The following is a 26,221-nucleotide window of genomic DNA, read 5'->3' as shown; positions in this document are numbered from 1 at the left end:
TGTATTTTGGAGGTGTCCTGTTTGCCTGCAACTGTGGCATCTGTATGCCATATTTTCATAGTCTAGTGGTTGAGTCCACTCCGTATTGTTATAGTATAATATGACTCGATCAGGCAGCCCCTGACTCAGGTCCACTTCAACACACATTCTGGCAAAAGTGAAAATTCCTCTGCTGAATCTTTCTTCGTCTATTTTTAGGAATTTCCCCAAGGAATTCCCAATGGCAGTTAATACTAGATGGTGCCAGAAGTGTAATGGGAGGTTGTGAAGCCTCACCCATACAGGCGTTGTTGTGATTTTCATAGTGTTTGCGTCAAAATCAGCGAACCAAGGGGTAACAAAAAGGCCTGCATTACCCCAAAACCAAGGTCCCTCATTGATGATACTATTTCTTTCTTCCTCTGTATGGAAGGTTACAATGAAAAACCCTTTTGAACATAGGTATATATTACATTCTGGTGTCCAGTGGGAATAAATCCATTGATGTAAGGCATCGGATTTTGGCCAGTAGCCATTAAATCTACATATGACAGCATTTTTTGTGAGATCAGAGTGTAGTGCAGTTACCTCTGGTATAGTGACTTTGAGCACTGCGTATACCCGTGCTTGTTCTACTATATGTGGACCTGGTTGCTCTGTTGGTGACTCAGGTTTGTTCTGTGCTTTTTCTTTCCCCTTGACTGCATCGCGAAAGGCTGTGCCAGATCCAAAGCTTGTAGATTTTGAGGAAGCCCCCTTGGATCCACCTCTCAGTCGCAGGTTGAGAATGATGGTTGAGTCCTTGGTAACCCCGTAGTGCTGGAGTGTGTGTTGATCCTGTAAACAAAACCCTGAAAATAATAGATTTTGTAAAGTAACTGGGGTTCCCAGTTTTTCCTGAATCTCTTTTTTTAAATCCAATACATTTGTCCATTTCCAGATCTGTATACAAACGTTTCTGCCTTCCGTTGATCTTATAAAAATTTGCCTCAGATCCGCTGAGTCCACCTTGTCTGAGTTCAAGATTTCTGGTTCTGGCAGGTTTCCGCCTGTCTTCTACCCAAAACTGGGCAGATCAGTTAGATCCGCCTCGGATCTGCAGGATTTGGCCCGATCTGGCAAGCAATCTTCCAGATCTGGGCTTCTGTTAGAGCAATCTTCACTTTGTACATCGCGATCTGCAGGCCCACTGGAAAATTGATGTGGGTATCCTCCGATCTGCCGCCTGGGTACTTGGGAATATTTATACTTGCTCATAACAGATAGCTCTGGCCTGGATCTGCAGGGTTGAGGCCATGCATTTGTGAACAGGTGTTGATTTGCCTCATGCAGTCTCAGTTGCTTCCTGCTGGGCTCGAATTTAAAACTCTGCTGGTCATATTTCTGGTCCGCGTACTGAGCAGCGATTGGAGGCATTGCTCGCATCATTGCCGCCGTCGAGGGGCGCACAGAGACCGGGAGAGTGGTGCCATAGACGGATGATGACATGGAACCGATCTTGGAGGACTTCAGTTTGCGGTCCTCAATGATGGAGCCCGAGGCCGAGGTTCGAGCAGAGGCAGAGGGTGTTGTTATGGACGCCATTTTTTCAATCGTAGTCGGTTCTTGAATTCAAGATTCTTGTTGGATTATAATTAAAGTTCATATGTACTTAGTATATCACATTATTATTTGTAATGTTGGATTTTATTATTATGTTAATGTGACACATCATTTTTTTTTTCTATTCTCATGGAGTAGTTGAGATCATATATTTAATTATCTCTATTATTGATGAAGAAGTAGTGTGCCTAGGGTAATTTAATATGGTTTGAGGCATTTTCCAAACCCCTTGAGCTCGAAGAACATTATTTAAGTCCACTTTCCCTTGATTTCATCCCTTTATCAATATCAACACCCCAATATTGGTCCAAACTGAGCATTTCCTCCAAAAAATGATCACATTCCTAATGTGATTCCAATGCTACCCTACATAGGTCATGTGATATGATTTGAAAATTATTCATCCCTGTCGACCCCTAAAAGCGTCAATCAAGACTAAAGTCCCATTATTTTCTCTCCCAATCTTATGAAGGCCTTGATACTTGTTTGTAGTGTGTAGCAATTCATAGTAGTGATTGTGTGCTTTTAATGGAAGGAAAATTTCCCTAAAATGGTTATGTTTTGTGGCCTGAGTTCTCATTCATGGATTTCAAGCCTAAGAAGCCTCTTTCAAGGCATAAGGCCCTTTATTTCATCCCCAAACTATTATCATAGCCATGATATGTGTTCATAGTGCACATCATCTCTAAACGATTCACATATTTCGAATGGGAGGCCAAAGATCTCCTAGCCAAACTAATTATGGTAGTTTGAAGCCTCATTCATTACCCTTGAGCTTTAGGATCATTAATGAAGGCCTTATACCCTTGATTTCAACTACCAACCAATGTTAATGCTAAACAATGGGTCTATATGGGAAATTCCTATTAGAAGCATCTCAGTAGAATGTGTATATAAACTAAGTGTTCCACCTAGGGTCATGTGGGGCGGTTTGAGATCTTGTAAGCATCCCTTGATCCTAAAGAGAATTATTCAAGGATTCATGATTTTGATTTCATCCACCCACTAAAGTGAAGTCCCAAAGACTGGTTCATGGTGGGCAATTCCTGTTATAGACAATTACATTCCTAATCAAATTCCAAATATCCCTTATGTAGTTCTTGTGTAGTTGTCTAAGATCTCTTTCATGATAATCCATTTGAATAATTACCATTTAGGTCATTAAGCCCTTAATTTAACACCAAATAAATATGAAGACATCAATGCCTATTTATGGTGTATAATACCTCCACCTAGTGCTCACATATTTCAACTAGATATTGAATATCAATATAGATGTCATGTGTGGTATTTTGAGGCCTTCTTCATGGAAATCAAGATGGAGACCCCTTATTTAGGTCATGAGTAGCTTATTTTCATTCCTTAGCCATTATCAATGTTGAGAAATTAGTTAATGTTGCAAGATACCTCCTAAATGATCATATTAGTGGGGCACCAAATATCCCATATAGTGGTCATGTGTGTTGGTTGAAGACCTCAGTCATGGATATAGAGGCCTAGAAGCTTCATTTCTGGAGTTTAAGGCCCTTGATTTCACCCCTTGACCATTTTCATGGCCTTAATACATGTATGTTCTGTACAATACCTCGTAATGACACTCATATTTCTACATAAAGATGAAATATACCTACCTTGGTGTATATGGTGAACAAGACATCCTAAACAAATCCACCATCTTTGTGGAAACCCAAAGAAACACTAGATAGATTATGAGTGGTTGTTATAGGCTCATTCCATTACCATTGAACTTGAGAAGCATTGTTTAAAAATCAAGCCACTTTATTTCATCCCCTATTATTATGATGGCCTTGATACATATCCATGGAGTACAATTCCTCCTACTAGTGCTAATATAAGTTTTATCAGAACCCAAATATCGCCTACAATTATAATGTGTTGTGACTTCAAGCCTCATTCATAGATGTTAAGCTCATAAAGCATAAGTCAAATCCCAAGCCCCTTAATTTCATCCCCAAACCATTTTCATCATGATGACACATGTTTATGGTGTGCAATACCTCCTAGAAATTCTCCCATACTATTAGTGGAAGACAAAATATCCCTTCCAAAGGTCACGTGAGATCTTTGGATACCTCATCTATAGTCCTTGAGCCCAAGGATCATTGTTCATTATATTAGGCCCTTGATTTTATCCATTGACCAATGTTATAACATTGATTAATGTTGGTGGTGTATGATATCTCCTAACAACACTCATATTCCCATGTAGAGATGAAGGATCCCCTATAAGTTTATGAGTCTAGGGTGGAAGACTCATCTATGTGCATTGAGCATGAGAGGACTCATTAAGGTCATAATTCATATATTTTCATTAAAAAATTCCTTGGTCCAAACATTAATAATCATAATTAATCTTTATGCTTATTAATGACAATCACAATCAATTTTATTAAGACAACATAGTTTGCAATTCTTTTTGGTAGGAAACAGGTATGGTGATAAGCAATTTTTGTTGTATGTTAATTATGAATAGGTTTACTCTTAATAGGGTTTAGCACATGTACTTGGTTTATCACATGATTATTTATATCAAAGAAGATTATTATTATGGTTTGGTTTGACAAAGCCTTTTGTTTCCTATTTTTATCAATTAGTTGAGATCAAACCTCTAATCATCTCTATCATTTTTCTTAGTTGTTAGTTTTTAAGGTATTTTCAAGATGTTTTATCTTATTTTGGTCCATATATCATCACAACAAACAAGGATACAATATTTTTTTTGCATGGTTACCACAAAGACATACATAACAATGTCCATGAAAAGGGATCTTTTTACTACACTTGTGTGTAAACAAAATATTGGAAATTGAGTGTAAGAATTGAAAACCAATCATATACAAATATTGTCAACAAACACACCTTATTAGGATGTGAATCATTAACCTGCATATGATTATTCTCAAACTAAAGAGTATACAATCCTCTAGCCAAGGACTATAAAATCTCTTAAGACCAACATAGGAAATGGGTAATCCAGTGGTTAAGAAATTATTTGAGAGAAAAATAATGTTTATACAATGAAAAATAGGAGGAGACAATCAAGTTGTAGCCTATTGCAATTGGTTTCTTGCACATTTTCGAGGTTGGTGACTCAATTAGGTTGTAGCCTATCAAAAGTAGTTTCTTTCAAATTTGGGGGTGGGTGCCTCCAGTAGGTCAGTGCCTACAAATCTATGTAATGAATTGAAGAAGAAGAAGAAAAATAATTTGTGGTTTTCTGTCACAATGGTTTCCATGTAAAATAATGTGTCCTCTTGTGTTGATGTAATAATGGCTTTTTCATTTATAGTTTCTTTTAATGTTATGATACAAATTGTTATGGTACATTTCTATAGTGTTTTTTTATTGATAAAATGTTTTGAAATGATAAGTTTTCCATCGTAGTGATTCAGCCCCCCGCCCGCTCTTAGTGTGATATTTGGTCTAATGACCTTATGTGTGATCCCTAGAAAGTGGTACAATGTGTGAGAATATTATGAAACTTATTATTCTATTTTTAATAAATTTAAGACCATTACACTAACACCAAATATAATTTGACTTTAGCACTGAAATAAGAATGGATTTTCTTTTCAAGTTCGACATAAGAGGGGTTTGACACTGCTCTGGAACTGGCAGACCTTACAGATTGTGCCATTCTGCCATTTACCTCCAACCATAGGACATCTACATCACAATAAAGAACAGCTACCAAGTGATGGAACCCCCTCAGGGGGAGGACATGGAGCCTCCCCCCGCTGATACGAAAAATGCCCTGCAACAAACAGAAAATGTCAGGAAGTACCATCAAGAAGATATAGCAAAAGAACATGGAAATGCACCAAGTAATAACAACAAAACTGAAGAACCAAGAGTGACGTCAACCACCTACAAGCCTGTAGCAGTTGATAGACCCAAAATTGAGCTCCCAAGTCAGTGGTTCAACAGTCAATCCGGTTTATGAAGGATCATGCTTTGATAGGAAAGTTCATAGGCTTTTGGCCAACGAAGAAAGCACTAAATGGCTGGATAGTAACCAAATGGAAGCCCAAAGGGCACATAACTATGCAGTCAGGGCCTAAGGGCTTCTTTACTGCCATTTTCAATTGTCTGGAGGACCGAAACAGGGTACTGGATGGTGGACCATATTTCTTCAATGCAGTAGGACTATACCTGCGAGAATGGATTGAGCGCTTTAACTCGGACAAAGAAGATCTGAGCTGGGCCCCAGTGTGGCTGCACCTTTATTCTCTCCCTTTGGAGTACTGGGACGGAGACTCTCTACAAGACATTGGGAATGGTCTAGGCGAATTCATCATAGTGGTAGAGGAGACGAAAATGAAGCGATACACCTCCTATGCACGGATCTATGTATACATGCACCTCAGCAAAGCTCTCCTGGATGCAGTAAGCCTTTACCATGATGATTACAAATGGTTACAAACAATAGATTACGAGCATGTACCATTCCGCTGTAGAAAATGCCATGCCCTGGGCCATTTATTCTGAGACTGTCCCTCCAATATGAAATCCATGACCACCCCCACAATGGACAAACCTGACTCGGATGGGTTCACAAAAGTTTCCAATCGCAAAAAGACCCACAAAAAACCCTCTTCCTTAGTCAAAAAACCTGTCACCAATACCTCCTTGCCATCAACAAGTAACAGCTTTGAAACTCTGCTCCAGCCGGAGGTTCATATCTTAGATAACCAGGAACAACCTGAAGCCATTCCCAAGACTACCCCCCATTTTGCTCCCTCAAGCTCAAAGAAAGCCCTCATTTCTAAGCAACCCGCAGATCTCAAATCACCCTCTCCCAGTAACCCGCCAAAACGTAATGCTCAAGGAATGGAAATAGATTGCACATAGATGCAACTCATGATTGTAGATGATACAGAGGCAGAGCAGGAAGCAGTTTAGCACATGGAAGAGGAACTCGAGAGCTTCGACATCAGAGACCTAGATATATTGGGACTTGAATAGGCATGAAAGAAAAAGGAATATGACAAAATTAATGAGTGACAGCTAGAGAACTTAGAGGTAATCCTCTCAAGAACACAGAAGCAAAGATTGTTAGGTATCCAAACTAGGAGTCAGTGGGATGGAAGAAATATCTTCAAAGACAATAAGAAATGAGGAAGGAAAACAGATCTTCAGAGAACCATTCACATAGGGGAGATGTTGGTGGAATCTGGAAGATACTCCAAGCTTACCAAATATTATAATCCCATTCCCAATCGTGTATCATGAAGCTCATCTCATGGAACATTAGAGGGCTCAATAGCCCAGGAAAGGGTCGACTAATAAGGAACATATTACATTAGGAAAAGCCTCAAGTTCTCTTCTTGCAAGAGACCAAGTGTAATTCCACAACGTTGGACCAGATCCTCGCTAAAGCATGGCCAGGAAGCAAAGAAGTGGCTATGGAAGCCACAGGCGCCTCAAGAGGGCTAGCCATAGTTTGGGATGATAGAGCTATAACGCTTACTAACATACCTGCTAGTAAGCACTTTATTCAAGCCATGTTCCATATAACAGGGACAAACATTCATGGACACTTAACCAATGTCTACTTTCCCCAGGAGACAACAAATAAGGTAGACACACTTAACACCTTAACTTAAATCAACTTAGAAAGATCCCACCCACTTTGGCTCACAGGAGGGAACTTCAACGTGATTACAAAATTGGGGGAGAAAAGAGGAGGACGGGTCAAGCTGGACTATGAAAGCACTCGCTTCAAAAACTACATCCATAACAATAGGCTCATAGATATGGAATTCAATAATGGCGTATATACATGGAACAACAAACGTGCAGATGCCCACCAAATAGCATCTCGGTTAGATAGATTCCTACTCTCTGACAACGCAGTACATCTTGGAGGGGACCTCTCAGCCTCTATCTTGCCAATCTTTGGCTTGGACCACTGGCCTATTAGACTTCACTGGCAAAGATTTGGAGAAAATGTTCGCAGGCCCTTTCGCCTTGAAGCTTTGTGGCTGAACAACCCAGAATTTCACAACCTAATCACAAAGACATGGAAAAATTTCAATCCACCGAAAGGCACAAAAATGTATAAGCTCTAACAAAAGATAAAAAATCTCAAGGAAAATATAAAACATTGGAATTGCTTTACCTTTAGCAATATCTTTCAAGCGCAAGATGCTCTTGAACAGGAAATGCAAAAATTGCAGTAGAGAATCATAACTGAAGGTAGATCCGAAACCCTAGCAGAACAGGAGCGCCAATTACGAACGCAAATCTCAGAAAGAGCAAAGTAGGCAGAGATACTTTGGAGACAAAAGTTGAGGATTAGATGGCTTAAAGAGGACGAACGCAATACAAAGTTCTTCCACCACACCACTATCCAAAGGAGAATGCACAATAGCATTAGTCACCTCCAAAATCGACAAGGAGAACATCTAGAAAAGCACGAGGATATAGAACAGGAACTCCTCACCCACCTTCGGATGGTGCATCAGGAACCACAGATTGATCGGCTGCTAGTTATAGAGAAAATCACTAAGAATATTCCTAAGATCGTAACTGAGGAACACAATCAAATCTTCCTCAGGCCTATATCTTTACAGGAAGTGGAAATAGCTATGAGACAGCTCAAAGTTGGGAAAGCGCCTGGACCAGATGGCTTCACTTCTGACTTCTTTCACAACTTCTAGGATCTAATCAAGGAGGAAGTCTGGCAAGTAGTCAAGGAATCCATAGTTAGCAGATGGATGCTTCCATCGTTGAATACCACCTTTATCACCCTCATCCCTAAGGAGGAGCACAGCCAGGCACCAGACAAATTCTGACCTATTGCATTATGCAATTTCATTTATAAAATCATCTCCAAAGTGATCGCCACAAAACTCAAGCCCTTTCTTCCCTTAATTATATCACCGGAGCAATCAGGATATGTGGAAGGAAGGTAGATCACAGATGGCATTATTCTCACTCATGAAATCATTCACTCCTTAAGGCAGGTATGCTCCTAAAAATCGACCTCTCAAAAGCTTTCGATACATTAAGCTAGAAATATATTCAAAAAATGTTGCTAGCCTTTGGCTTTGTCCCCCCATGGGTAAGATGGATTATGAGTCTCATCACCTCTACCTTTTTCTCAATTCTAGTCAATGGTATCCCTTCTACCCCCTTCCACCCGTCCAGAGGTATCCAACAAGGGGACCCTCTCTCACCCTTTCTATTTGTTATAATGGCAGAAGGTCTTGGACGTTACATCAAAGATGCCCTTCATACCCAGCAATTACGTGGCCTTTATTTTCCAAATACCCCTGCTTTCACCCACCAGCAATTCATGGATGACAATATGTTATTTGGTCATCCTTCAGTCCAAGAAGCCCTTAAACTGAAGTCCATTTTATCTGATTTCTCAGATGCCTCTGGCACCTGCATTAACAAAGCAAAATCCCAAGTTTTTTTCTTTCACACACCCTCCATCACTCAATCCTCCATAGCCAGAATTCTGGGCTTCTCGATTGCAACTCTACCCTCCAAATACCTGGGTGCTCCAATGATAGCCTCTACCTTAAAGCACTCATCCTGGAAAATACTCTTAGAAAAATTGGAAGCCCGTATCTCTTCATGGACCTTCAGAGCTCTCAACATGGCGAGCTGCCTAGTTTTAATCAAAGCAGTGCTACAATCTATGCCGCTCTACTTGTTCTCAGTACTAGCAGCACCCAAATGGGTTCTTAAAGCAATAAAAAATATTCAACGAGATTTTTTATGGGGAAATACGAAACAAAAGAGAAAATGGGCTCTGGTAAAGTGGGAAACAGTTTGCCACCCAAAAACCTCTGGAGGCACTAGATTACAAGATCCTCAGCATAGCAACGAGGTCATGGGAGCGCGCATCTGGTGGAAATGGATCTCGAACCCACATACTCCTTTGGCAATCCTTTGGACAGCTAAGTATGCTAATAATAGACCTGTAGATGATTTAATCCGGCTCAAAGAAGTTGGCACAGGATCTCTAATTTGGAACGCTGCCAAATAGCATAAAGATCTAATTCAACAACACAGCTTTTGGGAAATTAGGAATGGAGATAATGTGAGGTTTTGGGAGGACTCCTGGCAGCAAAGACCCAAATTGAAGGAATTACTCACACCCCACCAGCTTCAGGATTAGGTAGAACAACCGAAGATTTTGGGGGGAGGCCCCCAAGATATAAGAGATTGAAATGGATCTTGGGAGGAGAGACCCCCAAGATCTGAAAATTTGAATTGCCATAAGAAAAAAGAGGAGAATGCCCCATAAACAAAACCACAAAGAAACTTTTTATTAAAACCGATAATAACTGTAAAGCTTACAAACAGAAATGGAAATAAACAGCTAGGGCGATGGTAGCTTATCTCTGAGAAGAGATGTGTGGCTACATGCCTCTGAATTGTAAAGGCTACATTGTGGCGGACAATATGTCCTTTTACAAAATGTGACTTGTTACTTATAGTATTTTTCTAGTTACAATACCATGGGTCAATTCCATGGGTGAATGAATACCATGGGTGGATTTTACAATACCACGGGCAGATGCCATTTACAATACCATGGGTCAATTCCATGGGTGAATGAATACCATGGGTGGATTTTACAATACCACGGGCAGATGCCATTTACAATAGCATGGGTAAATTCCATGGGTCAATGAATAATATGGGTGGATGAGTACCATGGGTTGATGCCATTTTCCATTCGGATCAAATATTCAGAAATCACAAGGGCGATGTTCTCCAAACATTTATGGGGTCAATTGGTTGGGATACAAACAACTCAACCGAATTAGAAGGAATATGGCAAGGACTTCTCTTGGCTCAAAGCAATAGATTCTTCCCACTCATAATTTAAGGGGACTCTCAGATTTTAATTAACATGGTCAATCAAATCTTACAGGGAACTCCAACGCACAAAGTGGGTAGCAGTTGGAGATTGGTGGAAAGTTTGGAATAGATTGAACAGTGGCTATTCATTTATCGAGAAGTAACCATCAGGCACATTCGTCAGAATGGTAACAAAGTAACAGAATCCTTAGCAAACATTGGAATTGACAGTGGTAAGACTCTTCATGTGGGAGCTCTTAGCATTATAGTGAACACACATCAATTGTAGGATTTCAATGATCTGGTGCAAAAGGAAATTGCTAATGGAGAGGAAACGCACCCTGACATGGGTGGCAACAATGGTAATTAAGGTGATAGGATGGACCGCTGGCGGGATGGAGAGCCATCTAGCTAATTGCATCGACCTGGGAGCTTACCTTAGGTGGATTAATAACACATTGCAGGTGATAATTAATGACCTTGAAAGCTGTGTCGAGCTCACCTCCCTCAACACCATGGCCCCTGTAGATCGTTTTGTTAATCCTCCTCTTCTCCATGGCATATGTTCTCCACAAGCCACTGAACCATGTATAAGAACTGCAATAGGCAGTCACTGCCTAGTTCTTCTTTGCCTGGATCTTGGTAATGGTTTTTATTTTTGACATTCCAATCACTGTCTTCTAGACCGAGGCCCGACCACCCCTGCTCACACTCAGTGTCACCTTTCCTCCAATTCCTCTGCTGTCATTTTACCTTACAATTCTGCCATGGCTCGCCTCAGGCACCGCATGCACAGTAGACGTGGAGGAACTTGTGGTGGATTTACTCGCTCGCAAGCTTCGACCAACTCCACCTCTAATTCCCCGGACTCAACCACTGAGATGCCCAACCCGCTCATTCACCCCACTCATCGCTACCCGAATACTAGAAGTGGTAGAGGTAGGAGGGACAATGTTGTTCGCTCTGTGGATTTCCCACTACCTCCTTTTCCCGCCCCTCACTCCACTCAATTTCACTTCCGTAGTTCCTTAAATAGGCCTACAGTCACTGCAACTATCACAATTTCCTTCGAGGAAGAGTCTGCGATGTAAGCTCCTCTGTTAAGTCGTGGAAACAAGAAGAGTAGGGAGGTGCCTGGTAGTCATGGGATTAGTATCCTGGGCAACAAGCAGCAAAGTGAAAGCAAAACAGCTCTGCATTGCAAGGCTAAATTTGGTGACACCTCAGGTGAGAAGGACAAGGATAACAACATGAAAGCTTCAAGCAGTAGGTAGATCGACACTTATGAGTGAAAGATGGATGCTGAAGGCACTATGGAAGCTCCACCTGCTCAAGGATGAGGTGCGTCTGAAGAGGATGATGACTGGTATCAATTTGCCTGCTAGATTGAGGAGGAGCCAGCTCCGGAGGAGCCACTAGCCTAACACGTGGCCTCATGCTAAGGTGTCCGGTTTCCAGGTGGATATGTCTCACTGTTTTGTGGTTTCATGGTTTTGTGGTCTGGATGTGTCTTGATCCTCCACCATGTGTTTTGGATCCTCTGGTTGAGTCTCCGCCAGGTGGACTTGTCTTGCTGTCTCTTGGTTATGTCCCTGTCTTTTAGTTCTAGAATTGCATTCTCTTTTTGTTTCTCAGGAAAACCAGGATCTACTCGACTATAGCTTTTTCTGGTTCAATGGCTGGTTTCCCCCATAACAGGGGCAGTCTTTAAAGGCTTATTGGATTGGTTTCCCCTATGTTGGGGCAGTCCAAAGGAAATAGTTTCAGTTTTTTGATGATGACAGATGTTCAACAGCTTTGAGGCAAGCCCTCTCTGTAAATTTTTTGTACCATATCAATAGATCAATATTACTTAGAAAAAAAACACCAGATATAATTTATTCATTCCAGTGTGTCACAAGTTGTTGTTGTCCCAACAACCTCCCTTTATTTTTCTCAAAATATAAAGGACCCCCCATATAAATTCTAAAAATATCACCTTGGTTTTCATTTTGTTTCCTGTTTTGACAGATTCTTGGATGAATAATTTTCTAATTTTTACTTTCCCATCATTTTCCTCTCTTCCAAAGATTTCTAGTGATACAAAATTTGCCTTATTTCAACTCTTGGATCAAAAGTTACAACCCATAGATTTTCTTTTGTTTTGTCTTGATGTAGAATTGCTAACATGACATGATGACTTGTCATGTCATCATATCTGGTGTATGGCATGTCATTTATGCAATATGGAAAACCATGTCGTTTTCCCTCCCTACATGTCATCTAATAGAATGATGAATTGGATTGTCTACATGGAAATATGGGGTTTTAGGTGAGACATGGTCAAGTTCATTTGTTCCTCCCCAATGTTAGATTCCCGGATATTACATTATTTATTTTTTATTTCAATTATTTTAATTTTATATTATTCTATCTCTCTGAACTATCCATCTAGAAGTCATTCAATGCTTTTTTTTCTCTTGGATCCTGGATGCCCCAGATATTTGGCTATCTGTTCATTCGAAGGATTAGTCATTTACATACGATATACGACTCTCGGATGTCAAATGCAATATATATGCTTGGTTTTTTATTATTTTATTATTTATTTTATTGACGGTTTAGTCCACGTAGATCTCCATTGGTTCCTATTGATATAGATTCATAGATATAATCCACTGAGGTTATTTGATCTTACATATTATATTTTATTCCTTAATTTCCAAATTCATATCGTGACAAAAGATAACCACACACATATCCACTATGAAGTCCTTTGTAATTTAATACAAATAACTATGGTGATGCAGATAGCAGGTGAGGAGAAACCATAATTCTTCTTTTAAATATTCGATCGTTATCAATTTATGTTCCAATTCTTCCTCTCAGTAAGATTCACTTCTCATTTTCATCTTCAATTGGTTGCTTATCATAAAGTTCTCATTTAGTCGATGTAGCACACGATAATAGAAAGTTAGTGATCGTTTGCATATTTCAGTGGTGTGGTATTTGAGGTTCTAAAGTCGAATATTCCACAGTCTTCAATTTTACGTTGTCGAAGTTTCGAGTCTAGAACAAGACTCATCATTAGGAAGAAAGTTAGTGATCTGCCATTTAGAAGGCGAGTCGAGATGTTATAATTTCAGTCCTTGAATCATGAGAATGATTGATGAAGCTTGCCACTGAGCTTATCAATGTCCTCGGTGAGGTCGACAGTTCCCTGCCCAATCCGTCATCTCACCTGATGGTGTTTTAAAGTTCTCACATATGTTATAGAGCAAAGAAAACATAGAGGTAGTAAAGAGGCTATATCATCTGAGGCAAAATACAATATTTCTTCATCTTCGTAACCACATGGTTCAGCACTAGGCATGTACCTGAAACGGGCCTGGGAACAACAATATCACTGTGAAATAAGGAACAAGGTATCCCTTCTTGCAATTAAATTCAAGAATACTATGAATTTCCAGGGTTAGGGTAGGAAAAATTAAATTGGAGCTTTTCAATACTGTGTTTATTTACAATTAATTAGGACATATTCCTGTTCCGTAAGGAAATTCTAGTTTAGTTAAGTAAAATATCATAAATTTCCTTTTAGAAGTTCCCCCGTTAAATGGTTTTGGTAGCCTGTTTCTGGTTTAAACAATATTATTAGGGTTATCCCAATTTTCCCTTTCGGATAGTGGTTTTAGAAAGGCCATAACCAGCTATTCAGAGACCATGTAGCCTGTTTCTGGTTTAAACAATATTATTAGGATTATCCCAATTTTCCCTTTCGGACAGTGGTTTTATGAAGGCCATAAGCATTTATTCAGTGACCACTCTTCCTGATGTCCGAATGTTAGTATGCAAGTATCCATTTTCCTTATCATGTCCCTCTATTACATAGTTAGTTCCCTCGGGTCTACTAAATCACCTCCTAGAGTGATGGTGGTATGAGTGGGGTAATTTCTTCTCCTTATCTCATCCCTGTAAAAATATTTCCATTAGGATTGGATACATATGGTGGATTTTCCAGGGATTCTATTGTATTTGTTGTTGCGAGGGACTTGAGGCCTAAACAGACTTGATATTGGTATTGGGATTTACTGGTTTTTCTAGGAAGGGTCGCTGCCGGATTCCGCTTATACACAATTCCATGGGGAATTTCAAATAATTTATTATTATAAAAAAATCCGTTTACATATGTTGGCATGTGTTGGTGGTGATGGGTGTCCATATCCATTCTCCTAGTACGCTCCGCGTGACATCTACCCTATATCTCATACGTGTAACTTTACTGTTTTATGACAGTCTAGTTATCGAGGTGATTTCCAAATCAAGTGGTAGATTTAACGGCATTGACATTCCCTTGCGTGGTGAGGTCCAGGTAAGGTAAGGTGTGGGAATTGACGAGTCTGCATGAGGTTAGGCAGTATTTAAATTTTGTCATGACATATCCCACAGTCGGCACGGTAAATAATTCCATGGGAATGTACCTAGCCTGACATGTATTATACCTGGCGTCGTAGACATTCTCAAGGGTGGTGGTTCCTAGGAGGGTTGGGACATGGGAACTGTATTGATTGCAATCAATTTCCTAGGTAAGTGGGAAGGTTTTAAACCTTGGAACGACATCATAGTATTACACATAATCCGATGGACCCCTTTGAGTTTGACACGTCATTACATGAAGCCTTTATCCAAGCCACATTGGCGGGTGAGTCACAATGCCATGCAAATCAGAATACGATGTGGAAGGGGGCACACTCCCCTTGGCTGACAACCCTAGTTGAAGGATGGGACTTGTGGTAAGACACCAATTCCGTGCCTCAGAAGAATTTGGAGAGTAAAAATGGTGGCGAAACGAGGGGTGGTAGAATACAACGTCCTATTAAGATTACAGCTCCAATGCCTATTCTCTCTTTTGGTTACGACGTTCTCCTTGATTGAATTACGAGTCTCCAGAAGCGGGCATTAGTAGGAAGGTGGTATTTTTCTAAGATTGAAGAAGCTCAGATGCGACAGTGGTTGGAAAAAAGAGGGAAAATCCTGCTGGGATATGTTCCCACTGCAGTGAGACTCATGGGAGGATGGTATAGTTTTCATTTTATGAGTGAAGACGACCTCAGAAAAATTGCAGCAATGCCATGGATCAAGGATCAAAGTTTTTTGGCAATGTATGCATGGTATGTAGGCTTCAATCCTTTGAAGCAAATGCCAAAAAATAAACTCGTATGGGTCAAATTTCCTAGACTACCATTGGAATTTTGGACGAAGGAAGTATTTACTGATATCGGTAATGCCATTGGAAAATTCGTATACGTAGATCCATGGTGTTTGGGAGCTAGGGATAAGAGGATTGCTTGGGTCCTTATAGAAAAAGACTTTGGTGAGGATTTTTTGGATCACATGGAATTAAGGTGGGAAAACATTAATCTCACACACCGCTTGGATTTCTGGGGAATTCCATTATGGTGCCTCAATTGTCATCAAACTAGACATTTAATTCATAATTGTCCCAAAGCAAGAGGAGGGTGGTAGTCATCAAGGCAGCGTAAAGGGATTCACCAAAGGTTACAAAAGGAGAACAAGTCGGAGTGCCTCTCTCCATGTCATGGTTATGTCAACAAGCACAATGGAAATACTTCGGGCTCACGTAATTCTAGTCACACTAACTAGATCTTTTCTGAACCTTCACCCCGTTTTATAAAAAAGGTCTCTACTCCTATTCCTATTCAAGTCCAATCCTCATCCCCAACATCTGAGCAGTCAGGTTCCCATATAGCTATTGATTCATCATTTCAAGAACATCCCCAAATTTTTTCATCTCCAGTCTTACCTCTGATGCCGCTACAGTCAAAACACACTATGGTAGATATCCCATCTACCTCATATGCCACATACACACAAGCCCAAAGGCTTCATTCTCTATCTACACAACCAAATTCTCTAGAATATAAAGATAAAGCACCTGCTCAATTTTCTCTGGTATCCTCACCAATTAATTTTGTCGATAGCAACATCGATTTCCTCTTACAAAGGAAAAACCTTGACCTCAAGTCACTTACTATCCATAAGCCGAAGGGATCCAGTTCTCCAAATATAAGTCCATCCTCTTGATGGAAATGAGATTTTGGGGGTTAATCAAAATCCCTTTCCCTTAAAGGAATTGATCTTGAGGCTTGTGGGTTATGGCCCACAAAGCCTATCAGAAGCGTTCTTTAGGCTTTTAAGCCTTAAAACCATGGACTTACATTAAAATCAAAGCCACCACACTATCAACCTTTTCACATCTATTGGGAGCATTACACATTTCGGCATTAAGCCTTAACCCTACGACTGCAACACTTTACACAATACAAAGAATACATGTGAAATCCACTTGAGCACATATAAGGTGGATCTCAAATCTTATGCACCAGCATTCATAACTATTGGTGGGTCCGGTTCTTATCACCTTCCCTCAGCGCTATTCCGATGTCACTCGACTGCGACACCTCAGATCCTTCTGATTGCCGATCAACTTAGCGGCGATATAGCTGTCGGCATATCCCTTATCAGCTATTGAACTCCACCCTCCATTGACCTCCGTCAAATGCGATCACCGATCACACCTCCGTCGTTGATCCTCTTTCGATCTAATGGTCCTTGTTTCATTGGTGGTCGCTCATCAGCACTCCTTGAACTCTGGGGTCCATCCCTTTGGAAATGAGTTCTACCAATGCGATATGGTTCTGCCACTGAAGCGATAAAGGGTCTGGACCGTTGATCCATAAGATCAAACGGCTCCTGTGTATTCTTGCCATTTTGATGGAATCTTTGCATATATTAAACACAGTTTTCTGCTACCTGCATTCACACGCGACATGCATATATACAATGGTAATTTGATATCATAGGGTCGCCATCGATCCTACAGGAATCGATGGTTGACCAAACCTGCATGGGGAAACATTCAAGCTATCCACATGACAAACACATAAATGCACAGTTTCAACATAAACATACATATATTATATTAATGCACCACAATTACAATCCTAAGGCATTTCAACCTTAGCAGCAGTTCTCCTATCAACTACATCTTGTCTATCTACTGCTCTATATATCCCTCTTGAACGTGCAGGTTCGTATATATAAGAAGTGTTGGATCGGATCACGGAAGGATCGAATCATATCCTCTAACAAAAGCCCTTAAAGCTCTCATACACATGCATGCATATAACACATGACAAATTACATTTTATAAATTCTTCGAGACTTATCCATTTCATCCTTTAAATCTTTAAATCTATTTCAAAATAGAATTTTCCTTGTTTTTCTCCCCTAGTCCACATTCTCCTCTTCTGCTCCGCTTTTGGATTCCTCCCTTTGACTAAGGGTGTTGGATGTTGTTTCAAGGAAAACTAGTGTCTTTTCGATCTTCTAGTGCCACTAGGATTGGTAGCTATCCTAGAAATAAACAATCAAAGAAATTTGCGATTTCCTTTATGTATGATAGATAAGAGAGAAGCAAAGGGACCAACCTAGATCTTCTGCTTGACTCCTTGCTTGATTTCTCTCTCCCTTGATAGAGCTTGCACCTCTTCTCCTACTTATCCTGCTCAATGAATACATGTAGAGGCAAAGTAACAAAACACCATCAAAGCATCTTGATCTATTATATCATAAACAATGCAGAATCATAAATACATTGATCATACAATGGCATTCACAAATACACGATTGTATGGAGGAAAACTCAAAGAACTTTATTAATAGTAGAAGGGAGAATTACAACGTAGCTGTCTGATCCAGCATCATCCTCCCATCATCAAAACCCTCTTCACCTCATGAAAAGCAAGATCACCCAACAATACAATGCCTTTTCTCAAAGACAAACTATCAGCACTTCCTTACAAATTACCAACTTCCAGCCTCTAGATCTCTCAAATGAGGGATCCATTTATAGATGTCTGCAAGGGTGTGAGTCATTTCTGGGTTTTTTGATTAGTGTCATTCCACTTGTTGTTCTTGGTTCCACTTGGATATTTCTTGGATCTCTTACTCATCCCTTGGCGAATTTAGAGAGGCAAGTGTTATAGGAGAAGTTTCTGGAAGACTCCATGAGCATCCACATAGCAAACTATCTTGGAAATTTGTCCATCCTCGCTCATCGCACCCTACAGAGGGCCTCTTCAGTATGCATTTCACCTGGCTAGTGTAGAAGTTGGTATGCATCACACCTTGACAGTGGGGTAGTCAGTATGGTCTAGTTTTGGCCAATTCTGAGTGGTTTTTTAGGTGAAACTTTTGAGGAATGATGTAATCAGTTGACCATGATCCTTTAGGGTATGAAACAACACTTTTAGGGGTTAAAGATCCCTTGTTTTATCGACATATAATATTGGGGTTGCATTGCCCAAATATGTCTATAACAGTTGCCCCCTAAAGCATGAAGTCGTAAATCTTTTGATGTCGGGTGAAATGCTTTATCATGAGGCTCCGAGGTATTCGAACTAGAAGGTGACCTGTATAAGATACAATACAATACATCATCATCATATTATTTTCATGATCTAGATGAGGCGGGCATTCCCATGCTTAGCTTTATAAATTCATTTTCATGTACATAGGACAAATAATTGTCTGTAGTTGCAGACTAGTTCTTCATATGAAGAGTCATCTTCCTTGGCTTAGATGACTATTTGTGCAACTTCTGTGTAGATTTGATGTCTTTATATCCCTAAATATATCACAACTCGGATGGATGAAACTAGATCCGAGGTCTTCAAACTCGTTCAATCTTCGCTCAGTGTACAAGTCGATTCATGTGAAAAGATGTCTTGAAGTCAAACATGGAAAGACATCGCCTGATTACTAGCCAATAATGTAGGTTGTTAATAGGCACGAAAGGAATCACTGATAATGATAACGACCCTCAAGGTACTACAATACAATTCATGTGGTGTGAATATATGATTTGATGTTGAACACCACACAAAATCTTTCGGTCGAAGGCCGTTAATGTAAACCTGTCGCTGGAAATGAGAAACTTGCCATTGAGGCATGCAAGCTTCAAAGTACTAAAAGGGTTGTTTCTAAGTCAACTTCTTGGATAATAAGTTGATGTTGACAAGAAGTGACCCATCGTAAGAGGGCCTTAATGTATCCCACATCTATGAAATGAAATGAAGCAAATGATTTTTTGGAGGTGAAAACGATCGACGACACACGGTTCAGGAATTGCGGTCATGAAAAATGGAGGTTGAAGGTATTGCAGTGAATGAGGCATTGACTGGATGGTGAATTCTATGAATGACTTATCTTGAACATATCAATGAAATTGAGATGGATTGGTAGAGTTAACCCCAAAAGATGGATGGTATGGAGGACCAATGGTGATATGACCGGTGAATGGAATAACCCAACCTGACTCAATCATGGTGATGGAGTCAAAGTGTCATGTTCAAGAGCGACCCGCTACCATAAAATTCTTCAAGTTTTCTTCCCTTTTTCCCTAGTCATTGCTGATAGATGTTTCGACCAATGGTTCAATTAAGTCAGTCGGATTTTCAACTAGTAAAGGACTAGGGGAGGGTTTCTTGTATCCAGGTGGAAGTCGCTGCGGTGAAGCAAGACAGTTATGCAAGATTTCTTTGGCTTCATCCAAAAAAGGACAACAGGGAAGAGTATGGTTCCCTTCACATAACTTACATGGAACTTGGACCTTTCTTCTCTGCCCATTATTACTAGTTGATGGGGTGTTGTCAAATTTATCACCAGAGGTTGACAACACCATTTGGTGCAAACAAGGGGACCATTCTCTCAAGATCTGAAGAATGCACAGATATTCTCGATGTAAATGGTCTCCTCTACAAATTATGCATGGATCTTTAGGTTTGAAAAGCAGAGTGTGTAGATTTTCCCCAGATGCTGCATGGTTGACCCCTTGCTTAAATGACTTCTTCTTCTTCTCCTTCCCTTTCTTATTCTTCTCAGGTACTTGGTTACTAGCATCACTATTTTCACCAAGCGAAGATGAAGAAGGGGAGGGAGAAACAAATGAAGAGGAAAGTGAAGGGTCAACTTCAGTATCAACTAGATGCTGATTCGATTGCTGAGAAATCACGGTGTTTTGAATGACAGAGGTTGAGAATAGCCATACTGGTAGGCCAATAGTAAGTCCTGGAAGGGACAAATTGGCCATATGAGGCGCACCAATATTTCCCCAAGATGTAAAAGGACTAGGAATCCCCTCCAAAGGGATTCCTTGATTGGTGGACTCCATTATCTCAACCTAAGACCAACGAAGGAATAGGAATATTATTCCGAATTTAAATAAATTTTATTGATGCTTTTGACACAACTTTGCTTTTTCAATTTTTAAGAGTCAAGAAAAAGCTAAAGATGACTCTAGTCCCCTTCGATTTTTAATGAGCCTAAAGTGACAAGTGCTCAGATGGACCTTTTCTTTTAAGGAGTCGAAAAGGAACAAAAGTGACTACTGTGGAGATTTAGATAGAGGGATTACCAAACCAATGCAAAACTGCAAAATACACCTTGGTGATAAATTAAAGAGAAATTACCAAGGACATATGTACGACAGTCAATCTTCCCAAATGATGTGTTCAGTGCATTACGATCAATAGGGTGGCAGACACGGCTTCCTATGGATAAAGGATATCAGCCTATTATGGTCTCCCAATATATACTCGACAATATGGGGAGCACAAGTTCGTGCTAGCACTTGTTGTATCAAAGAGGAAGAATCACCCAACCTTCGATGAAAACGATAGTTACTAGATTTTACGATGCCAGAACACGTCTCTAGCCTAGACCTCTAGATGTGTTATGTTAGGTTCCAAAGCATTGTTAAGTTCATTGAAATTTATTAGAGTTGATCTTGCTTAGAAATTTGTCTTTCAAGGTTCACCACGTGATGTAGATGTAAAATTCCTAAAAATGCATTCTAAAATGATAAACAATCGTTGTTTATTTTTCGCAATGAAAATCCTAGCTACTAAAGAAAGAAGATTATGTTTCTTTCAAACAAAGAGCAAACAACATACACTAAATGCACTTTTCCTAAATCATTTTTCGCATGCAGTCTAAATGCAAATGAAAATGCATGTATTTGTTTTTCATTCCCTTTAATGTGAAGAATGCCAAGAGGAAAACTAAGTATAGATCTGAAATATTTTCTTCAAAGCGACACTTCGACAATTTCTCTTCGAAATGAAAGGAAGACTAAATGACACTTTTCAATTTTGAATAGAGAATGCTTTCGACACTTCAAGATATCAAAAAATAAAATCAAATAAATGAAAAAAAATTCAACCGACTATCCATGGAAGGAAGACTCAACGACACTTCACTTTTTGATATAAAAGGACAGTTACGACACTCTTTTGCACCAAAACGACAGTTCGATTTAAGCAAATTTTTGACAACGAATTGAAAATGATGGACAAATACATAAAAACATTTGCTAATCCTAATCAATGGAGGATGAATTATGTAAAGTAAGGAAGCTTCAACAATGAGGTATTGTTCATAGCAGCAAAACAATTGAATAGAGCTGAAAAAAGGACAAAAACCCAAATTTCAAGGAGAGAAATAGGACTACTCAGTCATTGCACCTATGCTTCACATAAACAGGGATGTATATCACTCGCTACACTCAGGAAGTGTGATGCATACTAGCTTCCAGTGACAGACAGTGCGATGGGCTAGGGAGCGCAACTGAGGTGGGTTTTGGCTCAAATTTGCAGTTAAATTCAGTGAGTTAAGCTGTGCTATTATGGACAGTAAAGAAAAAAGTATAGGGGTATGATCTTCGAAGGTTATTGAGCAACCAACGGGGCATCTAGAATGTTTTTAAGTCATATGTTCAAATCATAAACTAAACCAAAGATTAACTAAAGCAGCATTCATCTACTTTGCAATTGCAGAGCAAGAGTAGTTCGAAGGCTATCTGGCTAACTTTAGGCTTCGTCTATAGTTTATAAAACAAACAATCAACAACAAACAAACAAACTATTCGATCCCCAGTGGAGTCACCATTTTGTTTCAGGGAAAACTATTGTCTTTTCGATCTGCTAGTCCCACCAAGATTGGTAGCTATCCTAAAAACAAACAATCAAAGAAATTTGTGATTTCCTCTATGTATGATAGATAAGAGAGAAGCAAAGGGACGAACCTGGATCTTCCGCTTGACTACTTGCTTGATTTCTCTCTCCCTTGATAGAGCTTTCACCTCTTCTCCTACTTATCCCACTCAATGAATACCTATAGAGACAAAGTAACAAAACACCATCAAAGCATCTCAATCTATTATATCATAAACAATGCATAATCAGAAATACATTGATCATACAATGGCATTCACAAATAACAACATTCAAAAATACACGATTGTATGGAGGAAAACTCAAAGAACTTTATTAATAGTGGAAGGGAGAATTACAACCTAGCTGTCTGATCCAGCATCATCCTCCCAGCATCAAAACCTTCTTCACCTCATGAAAAGCAAGATCACCCAAAAATACAATGCCTTTTCTCAAAGACGAACTATCAGCACTTCCTTACAAATTACCAAATTCCAGCCTCTATATCTCTTAGATGAGGGATCCATTTATAGATGTCTGCAAGGGTGTGAGTCATCTCTGGGTTTTTTGGTTAGTGTCATTCCACTTGTTGTTCTTGGTTCCACTTCGAGATTTCTTGGATCTCTTACTCATCCCTAGGCAAATTTAGAGAGGCAAGTGTCATAGGAGAAGTTTCTGGAAGATTCCATGAGCATCCACTTAGCAAACTGTCTTGGACATTTGTCCATTCTCGCTCATTGCACCTGTTATCACAAAATCAAGCACTGAAGGCTACCAATCAGTAAGACTCTGTGTAACTATTTCAAACCAGGCTTTTGACTAAGGCTTAGCCTCCTTAGCCTGAGAGGGCTCTCTCAAAGGGTTATTGATTTTAAATATTGATGAGATGGCTAACTCTTGCAAAGTAAATTTAACACATAAGTTGGCTGGACAGACCTTACAAAGATTTCCATTGGGCTCATGGAATTAATCATCATTTCAGCAAACTATAAAACCACTCATTCATAGAAGTCAGGGAATGTAATGTTTAAACACTCAAGACACCTCTCAAATAAACCTCAACTTACAAATACACACAGGAAATCAGAGCAGCAGAGTGAATTCTGAGTGATTGTGTATCTATAAAGCTGTAAAACATAAAGGATAAAACAAAACCACATATATCTTGAGCATCTGAAACAATGTATGAATCCTGAGAAGAAAAAGCAGTCATTTGTATTACTGAAAACAAGTTCTTACATAAGCCAAAATAAACTTTGTTTCTCAAAAACATCCAACCCTCATTACATAAAAGTTTCCACTATATATAGAAACATAACTTTAACTACTTTGAGCTTCCTCCTCCAGCATGAGGGGAGCTCGATGACTGTCACTAATGACCCCTATCTGCTTTGCAACAAACTATTTAATACAATAAGTGCTAACTGAAATTCTAAAGAGTCCTAATTTGATTATAACTCTAAGTCTATCTCCTTCGTAGAATGATTCCTCCTTGCAGCTTTGACACCTGGCTTCCTTTCCGTTTGGCTGAGATGGCTGAGATGAGTATTCAATGTTCCATGCTAGCTTTGGATGCTGAAGGCTTTAATCTGCTCCGTGTTGGCTGAGAATATCCCTTACTTTTCGGTTCTGGTCCCCCATCACTTCGAATATGCAGCAGCATGTACTTTAAGTCTCTTTAATAACCCAAAAACAATAGAACACCACCATGTTTCTGATGTGCTGTAGGCTGTATTGATGGACAGGTGTCTTTCTTTCAAAATTCCTGCTCATATTATCAAAATAGCTGCTCTGCGTTTAAAATCACCACCTACAGCAGTTTCGTAGCGCGCTACGAAACTGCTGAGCAATTTCAAAAGAACAGTCTTTAAAAATCATCATCCTTAACTGGAGTCTGAACCATTAACCAAAAAGTAAAATTTGGTCTGATAAATCTGTCTGAGCATTTCAGTAAATATGGGTCAAATGGAAAGAACATGCCGAGTCTCTCAACACCCCCAAAGGCCTTGGATTCCTCTGTTTAGGATCATCTATAAGCGACTTCATTCGGAAGCAAAGTATATACATAACAGCCTGACATGCTGAATAGAATACCCCATGCACTCCTGGATTCACAGGCTTCCTCTCCTTGTTATGATTATACCAGTATTGCAAGCACCAATCCACCAACCTTCCTCATGCTGCAGAAACAACAGATAAAAGTAGGTATTTAGCACGAGACAAATAACTAGATAGGTAAGCAGTTGCAGTCCTCCTTGTACTCCGTGGGCGAGATTTATTGACAAAAATATCACACAGCATTGAAGGAAAGTTTGCACCGCATGTCTTTGGAGCCAGAGAGCATAGATAAAAGACAAGAAACTGAATAGACTTAGACTTGTGAGTATTCAAAATAGTTGATTGAAATGAGTGCATGAGTGTATCATAGATCTGTGGTAGGCGACCCTCATCAACACATAATTTCAGATGTTCTAAAGTCATTTCCATTACTACATTCCCCAGACTCTGCATAGAAGAAGGTTTTGGCAATTCAGCACTTGCCTCGCTACCAGGCTTACTAGATTCTTCATTTTCCATACCATCATCTGTTAAAATGCCACACTCTGCTGCAATTTGCTTTCGCTGTGTTAATATTGTCACCAGTGACCATCCTCACTGTAATACCTACAGTTCTACAGAATTCAACAGCTTCTTTGACACCAGGACGCACGGGATCCTTGATGCCAACAATGCATATACATGTATAATCATTTGTGGGCATGGTTTGTCTCTCTGGATCAAAATAATCTTCCAAATCTATATAAGCAAGGCAAAAGTTCGAAGAGATTCAGCAGTAAAACCATTTATGATATTATTAAGATCACTACTTGCTACATCATCTAGTGCAACAACACTGCCACTGCCATCTAGACCCTTGTTACACATCTTCAGGATGATTTCCGAGGCACCTTTGCAATAAACCCGATATTTTCCATCAGGAAGCATCACCGCAACAGTCATTCTTTTCCTCACAGAATTGAAAGGCTCAACCTTTATTATTCTGGATTCACTGCGCTCTGTCGCAGAATTTCCACCCAATGATAAGCCAAACTCTAGCAAAGCAGACTCAGTCAGTGTCTCTAGAATTTCAAGTTTTCCCTCTCCAGCATACACTTGAAACAAATTGACCACTATCATCTTCCATTTCTTGATTAGATATAGGGTCTTCAAATCCAAATCTATGTGATCCCTGATGAAGAGGTCAGCCATCTTCCTCTAGCTTGAATAACATTAATGGTTTTCAGGATTCACAGATACACGCTTTCACTGGTTAATATTCTAAGGCCTTGACTCCAAATATCCTCACAATTCACAACCTGAAGCAAAAAATACCCTGCATCCTTATCTTGAATGATTCCTTATAGTTCATGGCTAGGACTGTTAAACTGGCTAAACATAACGGCCATATCCATGCCCTGAGTCATGGTCGGGACTGCTACGTCATAGGAGCACTGCTCAGAAAATCCAGGTTTTCCAGACTTCTGGACCTTTGATTCTTTTAACCCCCTTTACATGTGGCAGAGACCTATATGTCTTTTAAAATAATGGAACTAAACAAAATTTGACAAAACATAGAACATGACCTTTCTCACCATCAATGAGCAGCTAATTAACCTAGCTGTGCTTTTAAGTTTGCAATCTCCCTCCTCAGGGCTTTGTTTTCAGCTCTTAGATTCATGTTCATTTTTCTGATGACTTTAGCTTGT

At 39.7% G+C, this 26,221-nt stretch overlaps 1 pseudogene; it reads right to left on the bottom strand.

Annotated features, from left to right (window-relative positions):
• Positions 1-24,650: 24,650 nt before the first annotated feature.
• LOC149187563 (calcium-transporting ATPase 10, plasma membrane-type-like) lies at positions 24,651-25,724 on the bottom strand (annotated as a pseudogene).
• Between the last annotated feature and the right edge of the window lie 497 nt (positions 25,725-26,221).

Source organism: Pinus tabuliformis, chromosome 3_1 (genome assembly GCF_031772625.1).
Source record: "Pinus tabuliformis cultivar Carrire ecotype Pingquan chromosome 3_1, CPIR1, whole genome shotgun sequence".
NCBI classification, from domain to species: Eukaryota; Viridiplantae; Streptophyta; class Pinopsida; order Pinales; family Pinaceae; genus Pinus; species Pinus tabuliformis.
This window is presented reverse-complemented; position numbering and strand designations above follow the sequence as displayed.